The sequence below is a fragment of the Amaranthus tricolor genome, chromosome 12, assembly GCF_026212465.1.
Source record: "Amaranthus tricolor cultivar Red isolate AtriRed21 chromosome 12, ASM2621246v1, whole genome shotgun sequence".
NCBI classification, from domain to species: Eukaryota; Viridiplantae; Streptophyta; class Magnoliopsida; order Caryophyllales; family Amaranthaceae; genus Amaranthus; species Amaranthus tricolor.
The window spans coordinates 23,245,109-23,252,608 of record NC_080058.1 but is presented as its reverse complement, the minus strand read 5'-3'; the positions used below and the strand labels follow the sequence as shown (position 1 = coordinate 23,252,608).

General features: G+C 34.6%; 1 long non-coding RNA gene across 1 annotated transcript in view; it reads right to left on the bottom strand.

The window, feature by feature from the left end:
* Nucleotides 1-114: 114 nt before the first annotated feature.
* The window catches only part of LOC130796725 (uncharacterized), an 8,206-nt gene continuing 820 nt past the window's right edge, over nt 115-7,500 (bottom strand). The window contains exon 2 of the long non-coding RNA XR_009038739.1: nt 115-7,461. This is a non-coding gene — a long non-coding RNA (uncharacterized LOC130796725). The remainder of the gene's footprint in view (nt 7,462-7,500) is intronic.

Here is a 7,500-nt window from a genome sequence, read left to right as displayed (position 1 = left end):
TGCATTCAAGAATGTTCTTCAGCTTTCATTTTCAGCACTTGCTAAATTTGCTGCACTTAATTCAACACAGTAACTAAATTTGCTGCACTTAATTCAACACAATAACTAAATCTGTTGCACTTAATTCAACACATTACATGCTCAGTTCATACACTGATTTGCTAAAATACAGTTCAACATAGTACATTCTCAGTTCATACACATTACAACCTGAAACTCATACACTTATACTAATTCAACACATTACATTCAACAGTAAATTACTCTTCACAAGTCTATATTTGACTATTTTGATCCATTACACATGAAGTAGATGCAGCATTTTGCGTTTGTTGTTGACCACTGGAGCTAGGCACATCATTTGTTGTAGATTGTTGAGTAGAAGAAGATCCCATTTTAGGCCTACCACCCTTTGACTTGGTCTTTGTTGGTGGTGGTTTTGGTGGATTATTGCAGCCTTTGATGTAGTGACCTAGGTCACCATAATTACCACATCTCCGTTGCTTGAATTCAATAGAAAAATCGCTGCAAAAGGAAGCAAATTTGAAAAACGAAATAAATTTTAAATTATTTCTAAAATACAACAATGAAGTACAAAACCATAATTAAGTAGTAGTAGATACCGAATTTGCTTAGAAATTTCAAGGAGATGAAGTTACGAGGTGGATGGGAGCGAAATGAGAAGCTACATCAATGGAGTTGTCGCTGGAAATGGCAGGATTGAAAGGATTTTCGAATGGGCTGAACTGAAATGAAGAAGAAGTCATACAATTAAAGTATCACGTGCGTGTCACATGCGGGTCAACGGTTAAAGATAGCGGTCAAAGACCACAATTTGTTATAAGGTAGTGTTTTGCAAACAATTGTATTATATAAGGTAGTTTTTTGCAAAATTTTTTAATTAAGGTAGTTTTTTGCTTAGAAATCTTGTGTAGAGGTGATTAATGATCTTAAAGGAGATGTTGAGGCATTTTGTGTAGAGGTTGTTGATGATCTTGAAGAAATTGTTGAGACAACTAATGTTGAGGATGTTAATTCTTTGATGCAACCTTTGGAAGTGGTGAATTATCCTTCAAGTTGGAGGACTAGTTTACATGTTGTGCAAGCTACGGAGGGAAAGTTTGTTCACATTGATCGTGTGGTTAAACAAACACACTTTGTGGAGTTTGTTCATGTTAGTAGATTTGTTGAGGTTCATCCTACAAAAATTCGATGAAGGATTTTTTCTAAAAAGGGGTGAATGCAACAAGCAGAGTGTAGCCTTGGTAATACGAGCAAGCTAATCTTCTTGGTAAGCTTGTTTAATATATGGGTGTGGTTCATTATGCAAGTAAGGGCAACAACATTCTTCCTTACATGTGTAATGGTCATGGGAAACCTGATTCCTAATTTAATTAAAGTTTGCTAGTAGTTTGTGCTAGAAATATATGTACATTAACATTGTAGTGCAGCAACTTAAACACAACAGCAGCTGGAATTGTTCCTTAAAGCTATTAATGAGTATATATAGTGCAACTGAAGTTGTTCCATGAAGCTATAATGAGTATGATAGTCTACTGTTCTTGTTTTGTTGGTTCAAGAATTAAGGACAACACAGAAGGTGCAGCAGCAGATTTATTTGCGTGCAATAGAATTCAGAAGATGTCCTATGCAACAACACATCAATCTTGTGCACACATTCAGCTAGTCACAACATACAGGTCAAGAATTGAGGACAATTCTTTTTCCAAGAAGGAGGGATTGAACCATATTGGTTTAGATCTTGGTAGCTTGGCAATAAGTGGATGAATGGACGTGTGTTGTTCAACCATATGCACATGCATCTCCCAAGTCATGTGCATCTCTCAATCACATGGTTCAATACAAGATGACCTTGAAGGCATGTATGTAGATGACATTGAGCCAAATTAACTAGGCTTAGATGAAGGAAGAAACGTAAGCCCAAAGGCATCAAGAAGCAACCGCAAAGACAGAGATAGCAACTGAAGCAACAAGAGCAACAGGAGCTACTGAAGCTACTCTAATGTTTCTGATGATTCTGGTTCTGCACTTAGTGATTCACCCATGGATCTTGAATGAAATGAGAGCCAAGACAGCTAGGAAGGGGGATGAATTAATCATGGAGAAATAGATACAAAGGCAAGAACAAGGAAAGCCAAGAACATACACAGAACACTGAAAACAGCAGCAGAACAGCACAGCAGCAAAACTAGCGAACAGCCCACCTTGCACGACACGTGAAGACCAAACCGGTGCATCCACGACCTGGGCTACAGTAGAAATGGAATCTTGGCACATGGACCTAGCCATTAAGGGCCAAGAGCCCTATTAATAACTCACACAACTCTCTGAAATCCGTGTGCAAGGTCGTGTAGTCAGCAGCTGGTTCGAAACAAAACAGCACTGATCTTATGACCAGCTGACCTTGTGAGCCTTGGCCTGAACGTACCTTTTGATCTACGGGACAACCAAGGATAGAAATGGAATCTCTACACTAGAATCTTGCCACCAAGACTCTTAGTGGCCATTATCAACCTTGGGAAGAGCACAAGAAAGTGGGTGGAAGGTCGCCTGGTCAGCAGCCCTTCTGTCAGAATTTCAGAATACTTTTGCAGCTTGTTTTTATTTTTTAATGAAGCACATGTTGTGCACGTGCTCCTTTATGACCGTTATTGTTAGTTAGACGTGTCATTAGCCTTCTCATTGTATTTCCCTCTTCCCTTACGTCTATATATAGATGGCTTGTTCATTGTAACGAGAAGTTATGAATGATAATGTTCTGAAATTTCATCAAGTGAATTTTCTTTCAATTGCTTTGCAATTGGGTTACTAAGGGCCAGTTTTGCCCTTCAAGGTTGTGCGTGTTCTTGTGTGTTCATCAAGACACCACTCCTCCCCATCCATAGATGCTGTTAACTCCCTTGCAGATCAAAGGAGGAAGCGTAGAGTTGAGTGATTAAGGAGTCTGGCAGTCCAGTTCTTACACCTATTCTTCGTGTCAGTTTCTTGGAATATCCCTCATCTTCGTTTCAAATCCAATTCGTGCGCTGACCACGCGTACTTAGATCAATTGGTATCAGAGCCTCAAAGTCCTTGGGGTTCATAATTCAATCGATTTTGATGAGCAACAACAGACAAAAGTCGCAATAACAAGAAGAAACAGAAGCTGTCAGAAACTGACTGCATTTGGGGTCGAAAGTAGTAGTGTTTTGGGGATCGTATTGTGGTTTGTTTTCAAAACTGTTTTTACACGGTATTTCGGATTGAATTGGAAAAGTTTTGGCTTTGGAATCATTAGTTTTGGTGTTGTGGTTAAGGAGATATGAATTTTTCTTTACAGACTGCCCAAAACTGATGAAATCCGGGTACCTTGGTAAGTTGTCTTCGAAAACCTATCAAGATTCTTTTATTTTTCTCTCATCTTTCACCAAATTATCAATAAATATCCTATATTCATTAAACCACATCATTTTTGCGCTTTTTCTTACGTTTCATAGGTTTCTTGATTGACACATTTCATTGTTGTTTCTCAAAGTACAGAGAGTCTCATTTGTATTTGTCTTCTGTATTTTCGTTGTGTCTCCTTCATTTTTGAGTCTTTTTCATTGTTTCTTTTTTTCATATTGATTCATTTTGAGTCTAGTTTCTGGTAAGCCTTTTTGTGTAGTCATTGGAGTTGTGAACAAAAAGATGCGCAAGTGTTTTTGACCAAAGGTCACAGAAACAATTCAGACTGTATGTGTGTAGTGAAATCTGATTTATGATCAAGCTAGACCACGTATTTGAGTATTTCCAATTTGGGGTGTTTGTAGACATCTTGAGGTGTGTTGTCACCAAGTTTCATCATACTTGGATTTTGTTTGTTCGGGTTTTCAGTAGCAAACATTTCACACAGATTTCTGAATTTGGGGTGTTTGGTTCTATTTTCTTTCTGTTTTGTGCACAAAAAATTCCAAACTTCATTTCTTTGTTTTTCTTTCTTTTTCACTCTTACCCTTACTCTCATACTTAAATTTTGAGAGATTCTTGAGCCTTAGAATATGAAATCAACGGAAGCAGACATGAACACACAAAAATCATTGGATAAACTAGAGTGTGCACTTGAAAACCTTCACCTAAACATATTGAATTTGGAGGAGGAAAGGCTTGTGAGGTTGAAAGTGGACTGTTACCGTCAAAGGGATTGGGCTCAATTGTGTCTTTGTCTTAAAAAATTGGTGGATGTTAGGAGTCAAAAGCAAAGCTTGAAGAGGAAGTTTGAACTTCGTCAAGAAAAGCTGAGATTTCAACAACAATTGCAAGAGCAACATGGGGATTCTAAAATGGTAATTGTTCATGAGTTTTATCCTGATGTTGATCCGGTTAGGATTAAATTTGAGATCATTTCAAAGCATGTTGATACACAAAGCACACCATTGTTTTCTTCTTTTAACAATCAAGAACCATCCATTGTGGAGACAAAAGGTGATGAAATTGCTTCTAAACAAGAGGAACTCGACTTGTATTCAAGTGTGGTTCCTATCTATGATGAATATCCAGATTCATGCAATGAAGAGGGTAGTGAAGAAATTGTTGAAGCATCTTGTGCAGAGGTGATTAATGATCTTAAAGGAGATGTTGAGGCATCTTGTGTAGAGGTTGTTGATGATCTTGAAGAAATTGTTGAGACAACTAATGTTGAGGATGTTGATTCTTTGATGCAACCTTAGAAAGTGGTGAATTATCCTTCAAGTTGGAGGACTAGTTTACATGTTGTGCAAGCTACGGAGGGAAAGTTTGTTCACATTGATCGTGTGGTTAAACAAACACACTTTGTGGAGTTTGTTCATGTTAGTAGATTTGTTGAGGTTCATCCTACAAAAATTCGAGGAAGGATTTTTTCTAAAAAGGGGAGAATGCAACAAGCAGAGTGTAGCCTTGGTAATACGAGCAAGCTAATCTTCTTGGTAAGCTTGTTTAATATATGGGTGTGGTTCATTATGCAAGTAAGGGCAACAACATTCTTCCTTACATGTGTAATGGTCATGGGAACCTGATTCCTAATTTAATTAAAGTTTGCTAGTAGTTTGTGCTAGAAATATATGTACATTAACATTGTAGTGCAGCAACTTAAACACAACAGCAGCTGGAATTGTTCCTTAAAGCTATTAATGAGTATATATAGTGCAATTGAAGTTGTTCCATGAAGCTATTAATGAGTATGATAGTCTACTGTTCTTGTTTTGTTGGTTCAATAATAATAATAATAATAATAATAATAATAATAATAACAATAATAACACAATAAGTAAATATAAAAAAAAATAAATAAAAAGATCAATGAAAGGAAGAAAACAGGAGAGGAAAATGCACTTAGCTGGTGGTGATCCTGCTGGCTTGCCGTCGAAGTTGAATATGTTTTCTCTGTTGAATTGCTGATTTGAAACTGGTTGTCGGTAGTTATCTTGTCCGGTACTCCGATAAACTGATCCTAGTTGTTGTCTTGCCGGTAGGGTACCTACACACAACCAAAAATAACCATCGTAAAAATAATAATAATAATAATAATAATAATAATAATAATAATAATAACAATAATAATAATAATAAAATAATAATAATAATAATAATAATAATAATAATAATAATAATAATAATAATAATAATAATAATAATAATAATAATCATATAACAATAATAATAATAATAAAAACAATAATAATAATAATAATAATAATAATAATAATAATAATAATAATAATAACAATAAAAATAATAACAATAATAATAACAATAATAATACAATAAGTAAATATAAAAATAATAAATAAAAAGATGAATGAAAGGAAGAAAGGGAAAAAGGAAAATGCACTTAGCTGGTGGTGATCCTGGTGACGGGCCGTCGAAGTTGAAGATGTTCTCTCTATTAAATTGCTGATTTGAAACTAGTTGTCGGTCGTTATCTTGTCCGTTACTCCGATAAACTGATCCTAGTTGTTGTCTTGCCGGTAGGATACCTACACACAACCAAAAATAACCCTAATAATAATAATAATCATATAATAATAATGATAATATTAATAACAATAAAAATAATAACAATAATAATAACAATCACAATCACATTCAATCACAATCACAATCACAATCACAATTATAGTCACAATCACAATCACAATCACAAGCACAAGCAAAAGAAAAGCAAAAGCAAAAGCAAAAGCAAAAGCAAAAGCACAAGCACAAGCACAAGCACAATCACAATCACAATCACAATCACAATCACAATCAAACACACACAATCGCAATCGCAATCGCAATCGCAATCGCAATCACAATCACAATCACAAACACAAACACAAACACAAAAACAAACACATACACAATTCCAATCCCAATCCCAATCCCAATCCCAATCCCAATCACAATCACAATCACAAACACAAACACAAACACAAACACAAACAGAAAACACAAACACAAACACAAACACAAACACAATCACAATCACAAACACAAACAAAAAAACACAAACACAAACACAATCACAAACACAAACACAAACACAAACACAAACACAAACACAAACACAAACACAAACCCAATCCCAATCCCAATCCCAAACCCAAACCCAAACCCAAACCCAAACACAAACACAAACACAAACACAATCACAATCACAAACACAAACACAAACACAATCACAAACACAAACGCAATCACAAACGCATTAACAAACACAATCACAAACACAAACACAAACACAAACACAAAAACAAACAAAATCAAAATCACAATCACAATCACAATCACAATCACAATTATAATCACAATCACAATCACGAAAAGTAATTATAAAAAAAATCAAAAAAAAGATAAATGAAAGGAAGAAAACGGAAGAGGAAAATGCACTTAGCTGGTGGCGATCCTAGTAGCGTGCCGTCGAAGTTGAAGATTTTCTCTCTGTTGAATTGCTGATTTGAAACTGGTTGCCGGTCGTTATCTTGTCTGATACTCCGATAAACTAATCCTTGTTGTAAAGTAAATATAAAAAAAAATTAATGAAAAGATAAATCAAAGAGAAGCAAAGGGAAGAGGACAATGCCTTTCCAAAAATAACCATAGTAAAAATAATAATAATAACAATAATAATAATAATAATAATAATAATAATAATAATAATAATAATAATAATAATTATTAATATTATTATTATTATTATTATTATTATTATTATAATAACAACAATAATAAAAATAATAACTACAATAATAATAATAATAATAATAATAACTATAATAACACAATAAACAAAAATTTAAAAAAATAAATAAAAAGATCAATGAAAGGAAGAAAACGGAAGAGGAAAATTCACTTAGCTGGTGGCGATCCTGGTGGCGTGCCGTCGAAGTTGAAGATGTTCTCTCTTTTGAATTGCTGATTTGAAATTGGTTGTCGGATGTCTGGTACTCCGATAAACTGATCCTAGTTGTTAAGTAAATATAAAAAAAAATTAATGAAAAG